Source organism: Sabethes cyaneus, chromosome 3 (assembly GCF_943734655.1).
Source record: "Sabethes cyaneus chromosome 3, idSabCyanKW18_F2, whole genome shotgun sequence".
Classification (NCBI taxonomy): Eukaryota; Metazoa; Arthropoda; class Insecta; order Diptera; family Culicidae; genus Sabethes; species Sabethes cyaneus.
Window position 1 is genome coordinate 109124414 of NC_071355.1, and position 18807 is coordinate 109143220.

Here is an 18807-nt window from a genome sequence, read left to right on the forward strand (position 1 = left end):
AATGAACCTATGTTTTACCAGAATTCTCGCTTCGTGATTGGTTGAAAGATTCTTTGCGATGATCTAAACCTATACCAATTGGATATCTGTGCTTGGGAAGTAAACCAAAACAAGTGACCAAGTTTCCTCATTTCAACAAGATTTCTCAACACCGCGATTAAACCTAGACCATTTTGATGTCCTTGCTTGGGAAGTACGCCAGAAAGAGTGACAAAGCCCCCTCGTGCCAACAAATTTCTTACGAACGCGATTAAACCTAGTCCAATTTGATATCTGTGTTAGGGAGGTGTGCCAGAAAAAATGACACAAGTTCGTCGTCCCAACAGCTCGCAAATTCTTTACTGCGAGACGATTAAACCTCGGCGAATTTGATATCTGTGTTGGAAAAATGTGCTACAGCTGTACTGTTCGGTTATAATACGACTCTGTATGAAGGTGTTACCGTTGCGTAGCTCTTACCCCACAATGCCCATGCAGGAAAGTGCATACAAGGGAACCAGCAGAGTAGCGTTAATAAAATACATATGTTTGTATTATTTGTTAGTTGTAGTTTGGGCATGCGTTTATTTGTTTATCTATTATTGTTAAAATTATTTGTTTATTATTGTTAATTTGTTAAAACCTAAAATATGTTACATATATTATTAAAAATAGTCAGTAATTAAAATAAATATAAATGTAGGGACAAAACAGATTAAAATACTTCAGTGTTCGATAACGCTAAAAATGACAGGTACTAAAAATAAACAAAACCCACACCCCGATCGATGCACTGCACGAAAGTTGCTGCACAATGCACCGCACGAAAGTCGCTGCACAATGAACTGCTGTAAGGCGAAGAGGATATGGATGTTGGTGGATGAGAAGCAGAGGATCCGGTTCAAGTCTTCTTGATCTAGCCGTCAACGTGTGAAGACACCAAAAACTACGAGCTAAAAGCAAAAATAGAAAATAAAAAGTGATCTGACGTTACGTCGAAAATTAAAAGTGTGCGACGAAGACTAAAATCTTCTGACTAGAAGTTAAAAGCTAAAAAAAGTTTTCCTGCCGAGTGCCTGGATAAGACTATTGTACTATAAGGACGAGTCAGGTACTTATTATAAATCCTTGAAAAGCCTCGTTGGACGCATGGTACCAGGTGACCTAACCTCAAGCTTCTCTCCCCAACAATCCACCAGGACCCGTTAATATCCGGCTGAATTCCCGTCGATTTTCCGGGCAACAGCCATCCCAACCGCATCAACGGTTGCATCGCAGCCTTCGAGGTTGTAGACGTCCAGCAGGAGCTACGACGGGCTGCGATCCGAGCGACACGGTGTTGCATTCAGGACGTGTAGCAGAGTAGCAGTACCGCCAGCGGTGAGCAGCAGCGAGGACGACCACGTGGATTGGATCGGATTTTGTTCCGTAATTGTATCGAGTGAGTTGGTGTTTAATAAACCTAAACGTTAAAAGTGAGACAATCGTTTGAGTTCTTGATTCCGAAGTAGGCCCGGAGCCGACCCTGAGGACCTTCGAGTCGCTCACGGCCGACTGGGAGACAAAAGAGGTCTTGGGAACCCAACCCCAAAGAGTCCCCAGTGGTTCGACCAGGGACTAGGGGCTTTGGCAAAAGCCCTTCAGGCTGAGCAGAAACGATTGAGCAGTAACAAAGGTGAAATTAGTCATCATAGATTCTGCCAATTTCAAAAGCAGTTTTTTTGTTCTTCTTATTCTTATTCTTTTCTTATTCTTATTAATACCATCACAGCCACAATAAAGGATTCCTGGAAATAATTTTAATTACTTCTAATCATAGAAATATTTCAAATTATTTTCTTGTCAGTATTGACATTTGCAAAACATCTAAGATGTATTACAAATGTTAAATCGGCCAGGCCAACTGTGAAGTATTGCCGCAAAGACGATTCTGTGAAATGAATTTTGTGTGAATGAGTCATTCATACATAAATACATTTCTGAACCAACAGGGGAAGAAGAAACGGGGACGTCTCGTACCAACCGCTTCTGATTAATTATTAAATTGATTATAGTTCAATGCCGTTGGGAGTATTTTGCTAGTAAAGGTTAAATAATACTCCGGACCCTCGGGGATGAACTTATGGCATTTGGCCAAAAGTCTGGCTGAAATAGGCCAAGGTTATAGCGCCTTATTTCGCTCTCTGAAATGGAATAACATCCGCTAACTACTAATTATATGATAGCGTAGACTAATAATTAAAGTTGCAAAACAATTGCTAATAATTATTACGATGAAGTATTGCTCAGTTTTGATGAATAGTAAAATTACGAAACGATCTCACCGGCATTTCCTGTATGTCTCGACTGTTTCATTAACTTAAATGTCCTGTGAACTTGCTGCCACCCAAAGTAGTGAAGATGTTCTATATCTATAACACTGATATGGGAAGAAATCAGTCCGGCACACTGTTCGGTTTTTCACAGATGGGGCTATCCAGGATCTCCGGCACTGCTCATACTGTGTCTTTCCCTGCTGGTTTGACCTTTCTCCTATTTCCGTTCCTCCGGTATCTCCGTTGGTTGCAATTCTGGGATTGAATTTGGCGTCCAAAACGTCAAGTCGGTCGCACAATCACTAAGTAGCTATTAAATACTTATCACTTCTTCGAAATACACAATTAAAAACGCTACGAGAAGAAAATTTAATGACGAGAAAAAATATTGCGACCATGCGCGGTCGCAGTTTGCTGCGATCCTCCTCAAAAGCAGTTTTTTTGTTTGAAACAAAAATTCGGTTAATGAAAATATATTCGCTGTGTTCAGATTGACAAGAAGAATGTAGTATACACATTTTTATAAACACAATCCCGCTTTTGGGCCGAAAAGCTGCTTCCGAAATTGGGCTTTCCGACGAAAAGTCAATGACTGCTAGTTTCCCGTGAATACGCATGCTTACCGTTTCATTAGAAGTGTATTGAAAAGATGTGCTGTTGATAAAATAGGATTGAATTGGTAAAATCCCTTCAACGTGGGGAACAATGGGTAATAAAAAGAATCTTTAATTTCAGTAAAATAGCAGGAAAGCAATAGATTGTGTTCTTGATTTTGTTAAATTGTTTTCAAATGCGCAATCTTTTGTTACTACTTTGATAAATGTTACATACAACGCATGTAGCATGTATATATGTTGCATATAGCATGTAGGGTAACCAACCTATTTTGGACCTCATCAGCAGCTGTACATAATTTAGACACTTGCATTTGATTTTGCTGTAAGTGTCCAAATTATATACAGCTGCTGAGGGGGTTCAAAATACGTTGGTTACCCTATACATGAAGAATCGAATGATTACAAGCATGAATACATGCTACTATCACTACAAAGAGACTTACGTAGTCCTGCATCACCTATATATGCGGTCGTGTCTTGTACACAACCCCTCTGATTGTTTTTCGCGTTTTTTTTCTTCTAAAATACAAGTACAGCAGTCCCCCGAATAACGCGGTTTCGAATAAGGACGTTTCCATTAAGGACGGTCTCGAGTGATTCCATTAACGCGGTCGAACGTCCTTATTGGAGTCTACGTAGCATATGGAAATTGACCTAATTGGTTGCAACATGGAATAACTCGTGATCCTGACCTAATAGACGGTTGGTGTCTTCGACAAAGTTGTTCAGTACATCAATGGGTTTTCATTGGATTATAGTATTGCGGAATTGTCTCACTACGTGGCGCTAGTGTATATGTAATATTTTTGTATAGGCTGTATCTCGCGCTGCAGGCTATCTAGAAAGTTGCGGCCTTCGGGAAGGTTGCTCAAATGACTGCCACCTTCAAGATGGCATGAAAAAAAGCGCAGAACTGACTCACTACGTGGCGCTAGTGTATATGTAATCCTCTTAGGCAGGCTGTATCTCGTGCTGCTGACTATATAGCAAGTTGCAGTCTTCGAGAAGGTTATTCATATGACTGAGACCTTCAAGAAGGGATGGAAAATATTGCAGAATTGTCTCACTACGTGGCGCTAGTATATATGTAACATTCTTGTACAGGCTGTATCTTGCGCTGTTCTGGAAAGTTGCGGTCTTCGGGAAGGTTATTCATATGACTGCCACCTTAAAGATGGTATGGAAAATTTTGCAGAATTGTCTCACTGCGTGGCGCTAGTGTATATGTAACATTCTTAACCAGGTTGTCTTTTGCTCTGCAGGCTAACTAAAAAGTTGCGGTCTTCGGGAAGGTTATTCATATGACTGAGGCCTTCAAGAAGGGATGGAAAATATTACAGAATTGCCTCACTACGTGGCACTAGCATATACGTAATCTTCTTATGAAGGCTGTATCTCGCGCTGCTGACTATATAGCAAGCAGCGGTCTTCGAGAAGGTTATCCATATGACTGAGACTTTCAAGGGATGGAAAAAAGTGCAGAATTACCTCACTACGTGGCGCTAGCATATATATAATCTTCTTAAGCAGGCTGTATCACGCGCTGCTGACTATATAGCAAGCTGCGGTCTTCGGGAAGGTTCTTCATGACTGAGGCCTTCAAGTAGGGATGGAAAATATTACAGAATTGCCTCACTACGTGGCGCTAGCATATATGTAATCTTATTTTGAAGGCTGTATCACGCGCTGCTGACTGTGTACCAAGTTGCGGTCTTCGAGAAGGTTATTCAAATGATGGTGGGATTTTTCTGGCCATTTAGGAAGTAGCATTTACGGATAGATGGTAGACTAACCCGATGGATTATTTTTGCAGGGAGTGACCGTTGCAAGAGAAAAAATTGAGCGTTGTAATTATTTATTTCTTACAGTTTTGTATTTATTCATAACGTAAAACATGGTATAAATGGTTTTTATTTCGGCTTAAGAGACAATCTGCCAGGCCCGCAGAAGTTGCTCGCAATCAGTCAAACAACCTAACGCTTGATCACGCCGCTGTTCGTTTTGGTCAAGCGTAAAGAAATGTTGTATTTGCTTTACTTCTTTAATTTTTGACGTAGGACTACGTCTTTGTTTACTATACTGGGACTGGGTAACACTTTGTGAAAACAAAAATTGTAACAATTGAATGAAAGATTTCAAATGCTAATAACTACTAAACTAGTGAACGAAACTGAACAGTTTGTATGCCGTTGGATAGATAAAATGCCCAGCAATTTTATGGAGGGCGTAACCCCCCTCTTACAAATGTAACACAAATTTCCTCAAAACTTGAAAACTAATCTAACAAATGGAACCAAAATTGGCATGTGGGGGTTTTAGAAGGCAAGAATTTTTTCTATGGTGAATTGAGACCCCTCCCGTCTTTGGGAGAGGGGGCTCCTATGCAAATGAAATACAAATTTCCTCATAACTCGAGAACTAATCAAGCAAAAGTAACTAAATTTGGCTTTTGAGGGTTTTTGGAGGTATGAATTTTTCATATGATTTGATTTTAGTCATCTGTCTTTTATTCAGCCATCATCAGATAAACGGAATAATCATATCACTAACAAAAAACAAAACTTTTGTCGTCCACTGTAGTTTCTTCTACGACGCTAAGTCAGTCCGTCTGCGTCGTTCCCTTTTGCTCTGTTCAAACCTTCTGAGCTTGCACAGGAAGCCCCCTTTTTGAACAAAGCAAAAGGGAATGACGTATTTGTTGCCATTCATATCAAAAGAGAAGCACATTCGAATGACACGTCATATTTGCGATGAATGTGCTTTTGCTTTAATGTTATTTGTAACCAATGGCCCTTTTAAAGGCCACAAACGAGTTAAAGTAAGATTATTGAAACATATCAAGCTACGCATAATCATATTTAATACAATAATCTGTGGGCTGGTCATTCATTACTATTTCAACCTTTATGATGCACACAAGTGATTTTTAAAAGAAATCTCTATGTCACAATGGTTGCAGGCGTTGTACTTATGAACCCCCATCCACATATCTTCAAAGTAACCATTGCATTTAATGAAGAATTGAATATGAATATTTCGCTCTTTTCTTTTAAACATGCACTTAAACAATGGCACTCACAAATTCTTATAAACATACATATGCCAGAAATGCACTTTACATTAGTCTTTGATTTAGTGATCTGATACAGTCCTACGTCACCCATTCGTACAATCCTTAGGGCTGTATACCTTGTAGTTTTTCTTCGAATTCGTCGTTTTCCGGTTTAAGAAATTCGATGCTGTCTTCCATCTGTCCGTCGATCTCCAAAACAATTTCGTCCACCGTCATCTCTATTCCCCCTATTAATTCCATCACTTCATTTTCCCAACGTAGAAATTGGAGCTTGCAATCAGATTTTTGGCTCCATTTACTTTAAATTTTCAGTAAGTGTGCAGTGAGTATTCTTCCAAACTTTTCTGGTACTTTCATATATTATGTTACTGTATGTAAATCGATAAATTAGCTTTAGTTATCAATCTTGCTGAACAATTTAAGCGTTGCCCAGTTAGCGCTTACATGTATTTTACTTGCACGAAAGTATTTTGGGAGATGATAAAAACATACGTAACGTAAGCAAGAAACAGTGGAGAGACGTACAACAAAGTCATCTTGATCCTGAAGTACTGATTACCAGAAGGCAGGGATAATTCGACCTCTTTGACTCAATTTTGATTCATTTGACAATACCATGTCAGCCAAGTAAAATTTGATATGTATGGAACATATATAGAACTAGTTATCTACAAAATTGCCGAAAAAAAGTTTGCTGTATCTTTTATCTTTATGGTAGCCAAGTGAATGTTCATTTAGTAACCAACGTGGTAGCTGCCGTATAGCATTATGAATACAAAAGATACAGCCTAGCTTTATTCAGCAAAATAGTAAATAATAACTAATTCTACTAATGCCCTATATGTATACACAACTTTTTTAAATTTTGCATTGCTGTGACGGTACTGCCAAATGAATCGAAAACGTGTTAAGGTGATCGAGCCATTGCTACCAGAAAGAATAAAAGATGAAATAGACTTGGGAGCTTTTTCAATTGTTAGAGTTGTTATCGAAATGGTTTACATCCTTAATGTATCCTACAAAGGTAAGCACGTTATAGTTGGAGAATCAGTATAAGCTGAGCAATGGCCTGATATTCATATGTCTAAAAGATTGACGAAGAAACAAGCGGTTTCAAACGTGAATAGTTTCAGGGATTTTTTCCTTAAAACATGCCGGTAGCACATGCACTGGCGTGCAATTCTACTACATATGTTGGGCTTAGAAAACCTCAAATATTTAAATACAAATATACGAGTTTCTTCTAAGAAAAAGCATGCTGAACATAGTAGCACAAACATAAAGGTCAGCATTGATTTGCAATTGTGGAGCCCCACCTCTGGGCGCGCCGGTGAGCAGATGCGTTCCATGTAAAAAAGTTGTAGGGGCCATTTTCAAAAACTGATTAGATCACGATACTATTTCGTGGTTACCATTGAACCACTATTATCAAACTGGTTCATCTCTACCAGGATGAGTCGAAAAATTTTGGTTTGTTGGGTTTCAACAAAAATTTAAGTACTGTACAAAATTTTTGTATTTAATTTTTAACATATGGAAAAATAAACACTGGTTTTTTTCTTTTTTGTTTAGTTATTGAAGGTCTGATGTTATTATCTTTTTCTTGCCCCCTATTCAAAATAATTACCAGACCAGGACATAAACTTTTTTACAAATTTGTATAAGCTTTATTAAACTTATTATTAGAATGTGAATTGGTTGCATGGTTTTAACAGATATTTTGTATTCACTGCAGCGCAATATAAAGCCCTCACAAGAAGGTTACATATACACTAGCGCCACGTAGTGAGACAATTCTGCAATAACTTTCTCGAAGGCCGCAACTTGCTAGATAGTCAGCAGCGCGAGATACAGCCTGTATAATAATGTTACATATACACTAGCGCCACGTAGTGAGACAATTCTGCAATATTTTCCATACCATCTGTAAGGTGGCAGTCATATGAATAACCTTCCTGAAGACCGCAACTTTCCAGACAGTCAACAGCGCAAGATACAGCCCATACAAGAATGTTACATATACACTAGCGCGACGTAGTGAGACAATTCTGCAATATTTTCCATCCCTTCTTGAAGGTCTCAGTCATATGAATAACCTTCTCGAAGACTGCAACTTGCTAGATAGTCAGCAGCGCGAGATACAGCCTTCCTAAGAGGATTACATATACACTAGCGCCACGTAGTGAGTCAGTTCTGCGCTTTTTTCCATGCCATCTTGAAGGTGGCAGTCATTTGAGCAACCTTCCCGAAGGCCGCAACTTTCTGGATAGCCTGCAGCGCGAGATATAGCCTATACAAAAATATTATATATACGCTAGCGCCACGTAGTGAGACGATTCCGCAATACTATAACCTACTGAAAACCCGTTGATGTACTGAACAACTTTGTCGAAGATACCAACCGTCTATCTGGTCAGGATCACGAGTTATTCCATATTGGAACCAATTAAGTCAATTCCCATATGCTACATAGGCTCCATTAACACGGTTTCCATTAACGCGGTCCCTATTAGCGTCCTTATTGGGGGGATTACTGTATTAAAAGTATAAAAGCGCAGATCAGTATTATTAAAAGTGTTTTGTTTTGGAGAGCTAATAAGTGCAAAGATTTTAATTTATATGCAACGTGCGGTTCGAAATATTACGAGTGCTTCTGCTGAAGGGTGCCATAGCAGTGAACCGGGATCTTCTTCATCTAATCCCGGTGGCCCGGAGCTACTAGCATGGTATGGTTCTCCTGATGTTCGGCAACCTATGGTTCCATCACGGTTGCACCAGCACAAGGCCGATTAAGCAGTTGCTTCAAATTATTTTCAATACCCGATGAGCAATGCCTGCCGCCTTGAACATCAGCCGAGCTGGAAGCAGCACCTCCTATGCCGATTCGATAGAAGGGACCACCAAGTTTCAACTAACAGCATGCCGACTTTGGGCCCCGTTTAATTATTTGACTAGAATCTGCAATTCCAACGGACCAGGAAATAATTAAAGTACTAGTGAGATCGTTTCAAAACTTTTAAGTTGTTTCACGCAATTACATGGACGCAAAGTTATTTACTTTGTGATTGACCATCTGGTTACTTAACCAAGTAATTCGTTTATGCATATCTTTGGTATCTTTATGGCTGGTGGTCTTAACCCTCTAGTTCCCAACCCTGCCAGTTGGCGGGCTTCAGCAAAATCGTTATAAATCTACTATGCTTATTCGTTTTATGTTAATATCACCCCATTCCTTCTCATTATATTCTAATCTAACTATTCGAGTGGTTTGTTTGTTTTATGTTAATTTGAAACAGATATTTCGTGCAAGACTTGAAAAATGCCAGAAAACTGAGAAAAAAATTATTTTGCTCTGCAGAGTGAAATTCAAATTGTTGTAAATTGCTTATTTCTTGGAATAAATGAACAAAAAAAATATTGGTGAGTAGCTGATAAGGTGTACTTCATGGTAAAAAAGGAAATTTGCGATAAAAAGTTTAGGAACTGGTCAATTTTTATCAAGGAACTGATCCCGCCAATTGGCGGAGTTGGGCATTAACGTCAACTTTTTTTTGGTAATTTGACAACGTGTTGTTTCCGTTGTATTTATTGATTTTTTTCGAATTTAAGCTACAAATTATTGTTATAGGCCTTGCTAGCTTCTTTTATATGCCTTGAAAAATATACAAGCATGCAGTGGCATTAATATGGAAGAGGAATTTACAGGACTTATCACCTAATTTTCAGTGCGCCTTTTTGACGTGCTGCAATATAACGCTTTATAGCTATATCACAAAACATTTTTGCATTTTATGGTATTTGAAAACCATAACCCTATAACCAAGAAACAGATTCAATGAAACCCGGCGAATTTTACTGCTTAACGATCTATCAGACTCTAATGGTTTTTCAATGGTTACAGTTTCAAAGCATATTATGGTGTAGCCAATCCTGACTTGGGAGCAGCTACTAATGTTGTTGTTCGCCTTTCTAAAATTTTACCGGATTTTTAAAATCATATTTTTCGATTATTATTATACGACATTACCATTGATTTTATATCTCCACTCGTGAGGAACGAGAAGAATATACGACTGGGCACTATTCGGAGTAGTAGAATCCCCAAAAGCAAACTGCTTACTGATAAGGACATCAATAGGCAAGATCGTGGTGATTCTGCTGAATTCATTGCCAAATTTGTCTGTTTGGAAAGATTCGCTTTCCACGGGCAATGACTGTAGACAACGATGAACCGGAAGTGGTTGATGAGTTCATATATTTGGGATCTCTGGTCACCGCCGACAATATTACGGGTAAGGGGATTCAATGATGCATTCAAGCTGGAAGTCAAGTCTAATATTCCTCCGCAAGACGCTTCGATTAACCCCTCTAAGGTCTACTTCATTTTTTGCGCCGCAAAATTCACTAAAATGTCCGTAACTTTTTTATCTTTCAATATTTTTTCACCAAATTTGGGAATTTTTCCGGAGATATTTTCTATTTTCATAATATCTATAGATAATAGCCATATGTCATATGGTCCCGGAGTTATTCCGGAGCTCCTTGGGGGACCGTGACATGGCTTTTTTAGATAAAGTTGCGAAATATTTAAAACTTGTTTGAAATCTGTTGATTTTTGTAAGCATATCATCGACTGTGGACATATCAGTTACTTTGCCGGAATTATGAGCCATGGTGCGCGCCGTCCGAATCCGGGGGGATATTATAAATCTGGAAGCGGTTCCCATAAAGGGACATTTCAGCATCAGTAAATTATGTCGTGTCGCATATCAAAAAACATCAGCATTCGACAAAATAGCGATTGGCGATCATCTCATCACATTCCCTCAACCCCCACCCCCTCCCCTGTTTGTCCACGTGGACATTTTTTTTCTTATGTCAAATTTAACAAAACAGAAATGCATTGTTCTAAATTTTGTTTTCAACTTGATTTATGCAGTATTTATCAAAAAGCTGACGTGAAAGGAAGCGCCAGTCTAAAGGCCGCGACACAATGCATACGGCTTTTTAGGCGTTGCGGAAATTTGAGTTTTTCCATGGATTTTCTGTCAACTTTCCGCAACGTATTAAAATCCGCATACAAGGTGTTACGACCTTAATTCTTATGATCTTGTCTACTGCAAATTATTATCGACTGCAAGATAGCTGATAGCTTGACTTTCGCTTGACGATTCTTCTCTGTCCAGAGTATCTTTGTCTAGAGTATCTTTATCCAGAACATCTCAGCTTGGCCCAGCTACTTCAACGCAACACAAGACCTTTTCGACGCAATGTGATTTATTTGAAGGCGAAAAATTATTTGAAGGCGAAGCCTTTTGGAAATAGGTTGTCCATGGAAGCCCTTTTTTTGGCGAGCTGCATTTGATTTTGAGGCAAAATGCAATCATTTGGCGCAAGTGCGACCTATGTGATAAATGAGTCACGTGACTGGTGAATATTCGTGGATTCTTTCGTTACATTTATCATTTCCCAAAGAAGGCAAGAGTTGTAAAAAAAATTTCTATTGCAGTTCTATTGAGTTGTTTCTAATTTCTATTGCATGAAAAAAAACCTGATTTAATCCACCTAGTGGTAAAACGAACCTTTGTTATACCGTCTTACTTGCTGAGATAGAAATCGACACGTTTGGTTTACATGAAATTTTTGGAAATTGAATAAGTTTACAAAATTTGAAACAAATAGAAGCACTTATAAATTTTGATAGTTTCTTTTCTCATGAAATTGCTGAGTAAGTTGTTACTAATGAGGGTAAGTGCAAGTAAAAGTAAGTTGTAAAGCTCAGTATAGAGTTCCGAGCGAAGTGAAAATCCCATACAAAATGTTCAACTTTTTCGCTAGCGAAAAAGCTACATTTCACTTCACTCGGAACTGTAAACAAACGTGATCCACCGAAATAAACGATTGTGGATGACATCTTTTTCACTTGGGTACTCTTCTTTCGCGTGTGCATACGCTCGTGAAGAAAGCTGCAGCAAGCGAAAAGTTGACGTTTCAAGTCAATGAGGCGTGCATAGGTGAGATAAATGATGAAACATTGGTTTTAGAAATAAGAAATCGACGGTGAACTTCAAAACACAATGGTTTTTAATAATAATGCGGTATGTTTTTAAAGCCTGCCGTCATGTCCGGTTCTGCTTGATAAGTTTTCTATTTCACACGAATATATTTAAATATTTTGGATTTCTATGATTGCAGTAATTCTTAACACCATTACCACACCTACATATGCCTCATTGGATTGAAAAGTAAAATCATTTGTTTTGTTGTCATCGGCTGTGTAAAGTTCTATTTTACTGTCCGGCTCCTCTCTGAAGAAAAATGGAACAAGATACGGACCAGGGTGAAGCTGTCCCGTCGACCCTTGGGGATTTCTTCAGCCAGTTCGTGGTTGACGTATCGCCAGTGAAATCGCCCGTAAAATCGCCTCTGTTTACCGACGATGAAGAAGGAAACCCATCGGAGCAAAATAACGAAAAGAACAGTAAAAGACACCGCAGTTCTCCGAAAGCGCGATCAAAATCTAGGAAGAAGCAGCGAAAAGTGAAAAACAGTGAAGAAAAGCAGTTCTTGGCCGGACTCATGAAAAATGAGGAGCTCATTTGGAACAAGCAACATGCATTGCATTCAAATAACAATGCGTTACTCGCTGCCTGGAAGCGGGTTGCAAAGGAAATGAACTATTCGGGTAAATATGTATTGCATTTTATCAATATTCAGTGAGACAATGAGGTGTTTTGATGAACACAATTCGGGTCAAAAATAGAAAGCTTTGTACGGTTCGAACGATTCGGCAGAATACTAGAGCAAATCTGCTTTCTTTATCAATTCATGTACATGTCAACACTGTTCTATGTACAAATGTTGAACTTCGAGTGTATTAAATACGGTATTCTATAATCGTTTTTCTAATTGCAGTGCCAGAATGCAAATCCATGTGGAAAAGTATGCGAGATGCTTTGAGGTATAAGCGTAAATACTGCGTAAAAGGCAAATCTGGTGACAGTGGGGATGAGGAACATTCTGAAGATGCCAGCAAGGATGCCGAGGATGTTGACATCACGAATATGCTGTCTTACCTCATACCCATTACTGAACAGTTCCCCCGCCAAACTGTCACTTTGGGTGCAACAGATGTTGATACTTCAGACACACAAGAGCCTAAATTTGATGATTCTGTCTACGAGTCTACGTCTTCAAATTATGCCTATGTGAGTATATAAAAACGATAAAATCAGACAGAAATGCTGAATGAGCAAAATGCCTTGTTGAAAACAAGGCACAAATAGTTTGCACTTGTGTTGCTCAATGCATGCAAGGATAAACTTTTTGTTTTATTCGACCGAAAACACGAATGACTTAATCATGTTTGTTCACAAATCATATGTACAGTGGAATTTCGATTTTGGCACGGACCGATTTTGGCAACACAAAGTATTTTGCTTCCAAAAATATGCTTAAACATCAATCAGTTTCTGCATACATATTCAAAATGATGACGTCAGTATGTGCTTGAAAAAAAGTTTAGTTTCGAAAGGTAATATTTTTATTGACGTAGGACTACGTCTTACCGTAGAGTATCAAAGACTTGTTTGTGTAAGCCTGACGCTCTTTTCGTCTAGACAATGGTTGCAATCTATACCTATAAAGAAGGATTTCTGTCTGTCTGTCTGTCTGTCTGTCTGTCCGTATGTTCCTTATAGAATCGAAAACTACTGCACCAATCGGCATGAAAATATGCATGTAGAGGTTTTTTGGGGCCAGGAAAGGTTTTAGTGATGGTTAGAAATCCCTCCCCCCACTAAGAGAGGGGGCTCCCATACAAATGAAACACAAATTTCTGCATAACTCGACAACTAATCAAGCAAATAGAACAAAATTTGGCATGTGGGTGTTTTCGGTGACAAGAATTTATTCTATGGTAAATTGAGACCCCTCCCCTCTTTATAAGGGGAATTATAACTCCTCTCCTCTTTAAAAGGGGGGGGGGGGGCTTCCATACAAATTTCCTAATAACTCGAGAACTAATCAAGCAAATGGAACCAAATTTGGCATGTGAAGGTTTTCGAGGGCAAGAATATTTTCTATAGTAAATTAGGACCCCTCCCCACTTTAAGAGGGGGGGCTCCTGCACCAAAGAAACACAATTTGCCTCATAACTCGAGAAGTAATTAAGCAAATGGAACCAAATTTGGCATGTGGGTGTTTTTGGAGACAAAATTTTTTTCTATGATGAATTGGGATCCCTCCCCGTTTTAGGAGGGGGAGATCCTGTACACATGAAATACAAATTTCCTCATAACTGAAGAACTAATCAAGCAAATGGAACAAAATTTGGCATGTGAAAGTTTTCGAGGGCAAGAATATTTTTTATGGTGAATAAGGACCCCTCCCCACTTTAAGAGGGGGGGTTCCTATACAAACTAAATACAAATTTCCTCATAACTCGAGAACTAATCAAGCAAATGGAACAATATTTGGCACGTGGGTGTTTTTGGAGACAAAATTTTTTTCTATGATGAATTGGGACTCCTCTCCACTTTAGGAAGGGGGGCTCCTATACAAATGAAATGCAAATTTCCTCATAACTCGAGAATTAATCAAGCAAATGGAACCAAATTTGGCATGTGAAAGTTTTCTAGGGCATGAATATTTTCTATGGTGAATTAGAACCCCTCCTCACTTTAAGAGGGGGGGCTCCTATACAAACGAAATACAAATTTCCTCATAACTCGAGAACTAATCAAGCAAAAGGAACCAAATTTGACACGTGGGTGTTTTTGGAGACAAAAATTTTTCTATGATGAACTGGGACCCCTCCTCTCTTTAGGAGGGGGGGCTCCTATACAAATGAAATACAAATTTCCTCATAACTCGAGAATTAATCAAGCAAATGAAACCAAATTTGGCATGTGAAAGTTTTCGAGGGCAAGAATATTTTCTATGGTGAATTAGGACCCCTCCCAACTTTGAGAGGGGGGGCTCCTATACAAACGAAATACAAATTTCTTCATAACTCGAGAACTAATCAAGCAAATGGAACCAAATTTGGCACGTGGTTGTTTTTGGAGACAAAAATGTTTCCTATGATGAATTGGGACCCCTACCCACTTTAGGAGGGGGGGCTCCTATACAAATGAAATTCAAATTTCCTCATAACTCGAGAACTAATCAAGCAAATAGAACCAAATTTGGCATGTGGAGGTTTCTGGAGGCAAAAATATTTTCTATGGTGAATTAGAACCCTTCCCAACTTTAAGAGGGGTGCTTCTACACAAATGAAATACAAATTTCCTCATAATTCGAGAACCAATCAAGCAAATGGAACCATATTTGGCATGTGGTTGTTTTTGGAGGCAACCATTTTTTCTATGATGAATTAGGACCCCTTACCTTTTTAAGAGGGGGGGCTCTCATACAAACGAAATACAAATTTCCTCATAACTCGAGAACTAATCAAGCAAATGGAACCAAATTTGGCATGTGGGAGATTTTGGAGTCTTGAATTTATTTTACGATAGTTAGAGAGCTCTCACCCCTCTAGGCTGGCAAATGAGTGAACATGTGCAAATATATCACCTCTGTTTTCTAACTCCTATCTCTACCTCCACGAGGTGCCGGCTGGGGTACGGTAGCCAAAGTTGCGCACCTGGTGGTACGCAACTTTGGTTGTCGTATGCAGACAGAGAAGGTGGAACACTCGCCGTGTGGTTTCCGGCTACCTAATCATGCAGTTCGGCGCAGGATTTTCGGAGGGCGCGGCTGCGGGATGTGAGCACACCGGGAGAGAGTTATTTTCTCAGCTGGCTTAGCACAGAGAGAGAGAGACTCTTAATCGGTCTGTTTTACACAATCTGCACTTACGCCCTTTGGCGGTTGGGGCCGAATTGTACGTTTGGGCAAAAATTGAGCCACGGGACCTGATCCTGCCGGGAGTCGGCAAATCAGGTGCCCCTAAGTCAAGGTCTACCTCCGTGCCGATGACTGAATGGCTGGAGGGGTGAAAACATGCCAGTCGCGAACGGAGTGCTTTGGGCATCTTGCCCCTACTGTGCCATGCGGGGCTCTGGCACGGTCGATCTTTGTTGTCCCTTGCGTTTCGTGGGAACAGCATAGTAGTCCTGCCCAATTTCCCTTATGGGTTTTACGCCAAGTGCGTTCTGGCCAACTTAATTGGCTTCGCTTACAATTTGCTGTCTGATCTGTGTTGGAGATTGTTTGTGCATATACTGCGCTAGTCAAATAGTTAGAGTCGCACAAATAAATCTTCAACACAAACGGGCAGCAAATTTGTATTTATGCGAAAAACTTTTTAATGGCTCTGTCACCATCGCATTGGTTCAGGAGCCATATTTTCGCAAGGGGTACTTTCATTCGACGGATAGTGGAAACCAGAACTTTGCTGTTTTCAGCAAAACTGGTATGACAAATCCTCGTTTGATGCCCAGGGCATGCATATTGTTGCATAGGTCAATAAGTGCATGCCTTATCTCTGAGTTGACTACTCGAGATATTTGTGCAGTCACAGTAGAACTCGTCGTGGATGATGTCCATAGGCGCTATGTCTACTGTTCTGCATACTTACCACACGATGAACCGTCTCCCAGCGACGATTTCAGAAATGTGGTGAGATACTGCCAATCTAATGGGCTTCCGCTCATTGTAGGCAGTGATGCCAATGCCCATCACATCATTTGGGGCAGCTCGGATATCAATCTGAGAGGCTCTGATTTGATGGAATATTTGAGTAGTACCAACCTTGGAATACTCAACATTGGCAATTGTCCAACTTTCATACGAGCTGGTAGAGAGGAAGTGTTAGATATAACACTCTGCTCTAACAGGATCAGTCATGAGTTGGCACAATGGCATGTTTCAAATGAGACACCAATATCTGATCATTGCTTCATATATTTTGATCATTTGGGTGTCTCCTTGAACGCTGCAACATTTCGCAATCCGAGATTTTCTGACTGGGAACTCTTTGAGGAGGAACTGGCGACGAAATTTCAAGGATTCGAACCGACGATTGAGTCATCGATCGACTTGGATGTGGCTGTAGATGTCACAACATCTTTTATTGCGGAATCTTTTGAAGTAGCTTGCCCGCTAAAAACTATTAAAACGACTAGAGGAACACCGTGGTGGAACTCTCATCTCGCGGAACTAAAGAAACGATGCAGGAGAGCCTGGAATAGACGTCGGAGGGATGGCGTGGAGCCTTTCAAGCAGGCCCGGAAAGCCTATGCAAAGGCTCTACGATCTTCAGCACGCACGAGCTGGCACAGGTTCTGTAGCAACGTTTCCAGTTTCGGCGAGGCAAGTCGACTTAATAAAATACTGTCAAAATCGAAAGATTATCAGGTTAATAACATTCGAAGTTCGAACGGTGAATACTGTTCGAATGACAATGAAATCCTGGAATGTCTCTTTTATAGTCACTTTCCGGGCTGTGTGGAACCTGAAGTTCGAAACGATCCAGAAATCGTTTTAGGTGGCTTAGACTCATGGGCTTTTGCTCGGAGACTTGTCACAACTGAAGCGATTGAGTGGGCCGTGAACAGCTTCTCTCCATACAAATCTCCTGGAACAGATGGAATATACCCTATTCTACTGCAAAAAGGATTCAAGTACTTCAAACACATTCTGAGAAGGATGTTTGTGTGTAGTATTGCTATTGGGTACATCCCAACTCAATGGCGTGAAATAACCATTAAGTTTATTCCTAAAGGTGGACGCGCGACATACGAGCAAGCAAAAAGTTTTAGACCAATCAGTCTAACGTCTTTCTTGCTTAAATCACTTGAGCGGATTGTTGATCACCACATCCGCGAAACAAGCTTAGTAGAAGTTCCTCTTCATTCAGCACAGCATGCTTATCAAAGTGGAAAGTCTACAACCACTTTATTACATGATGTGGTGGATAAAATTGAGGTTGCTTTTTCACAAAAGGAATCTTGCTTAGGAACTTTTTTGGATATTGAAGGCGCGTTTGATAACGTATCTTTCGCTTCCATTTTGGAGGCTGCTCGTTATCATAATGTGCCTTCAATAATCATAAAGTGGATAGAACAAATGCTTAGTAACCGATTGCTTTTTTCGTCCTTACGGCAAGCAAGCATTTGGAAGCAAAGTGTTTGTGGATGTCCACAAGGTGGCGTTCTCTCGCCTCTTTTATGGAACCTTGTGGCGGACGGCCTATTGAGGAAACTCAACGGTCTAGGCTATCCGTCATATGGTTTTGCGGATGACTATCTCATCCTAGTAGTTGGAAAGTGCATAAGCACATTATTTGACTTAATGCAGCAGGCACTACGTGTCGTAGAAACGTGGTGCCGAGAAACTGCACTTTCGGTAAATCCGAGCAAAACATCTATCGTCTTATTTTCAAGACGTAGAAATACCAATGGAGCTCGCGCTCTGCGCTTTTACGATTCGGATGTTGATGTTGTGAACGAAGTGAAGTATGTGGGGTTGATTCTCAACTCCAAGCTTGACTGGTCCACAAATATTGATTTCCGAATTAAAAAAGCGTGCATGGCCTTTGGGCAATGTAGACGAGCAATTGGCAACTCTTGGGGGCTTAAACCCAAATACATACACTGGTTATACACGGTCGTTGTCAGACCAATACTGGCGTATGGTTGTCTTGTATGGTGGCAGAGAGGGGAAGTTGTGACTGTCCAGACAAAGCTAAACCATCTTCAAAGGATGTGTTTAATGGCAATGTCTGGTGCATTTACTACAACTCCTACTGCCGCCCTAGAAGCTATTTTCAATATTAAACCTCTACACTTCCACCTGAAGCAAGAGGCACTAATATGTG